Raw genomic sequence first — 858 nt, forward strand, 5'->3', positions numbered from 1 at the left:
TTTATTAGGTACTCTCCCAATTTGTTGATTATTATTTTGATAAAAGCTGTATGATTTTTTTTTCTTTTAGAATTATATAAATATTCTAGTTGACTTTAGTCAGTCAACTAAGTCAACTATTCTCTGTTGACTTACCCTATCATGCATTGGGCAGCAGAAAAATTTAATACAAAAAATCAAATCAAAAGTTTGACTAAAATGGCAAGTTGGCAACCAGTGAAAAGTAAAATTAAATATTTCCTCAATTTAGTTTTAGTTGGCGATCCCCTCACTATGAGCTGGATCGCCACTGTATATACTCCTTACGTTCTTTTTTAGCCTCGAAAAATAAAACATGATAAGTATTTTGAAACAAAAAAAGTAAATGTTTATCAATTTATTTGTATGAAACATTGTTTATGCACTAATTTTATCGTAAATTATATTGTCTCACACGTTAAAAGTGTCTTTTACATGCTAATTTTACCAAGTTTATAATAAATTTAACTGTCTCACCATATATAACGAATCTCTTTTACGCGTTAATTTTATCAAATTAATTTTTTACTGTTTCACATTTAGGTATGCTAATTTATGTTAATGTATAATTGTACATTTCGACTGATTTGTTTGATTTGTTTGTATTTTCTTTTACTGGTAACGAAAAGAGTGAATTAGAAGAAAACAAAGTTCAACCGAAATATATTACTATCATTATTAATAATAACAATGATATATACATTATGATACTCTATATGATTGATATTTGCCAAAATAATTGTTGAGGGAAATATTAAAAAAAAGATGTCACAGCAGTTTCCAAAAAATTAGAAAAAATAATATAAATATAAAACTTACCAAATCATATTTACACAAATC

This window comes from Capsicum annuum, chromosome 7 (assembly GCF_002878395.1).
Source record: "Capsicum annuum cultivar UCD-10X-F1 chromosome 7, UCD10Xv1.1, whole genome shotgun sequence".
Classification (NCBI taxonomy): domain Eukaryota; kingdom Viridiplantae; phylum Streptophyta; class Magnoliopsida; order Solanales; family Solanaceae; genus Capsicum; species Capsicum annuum.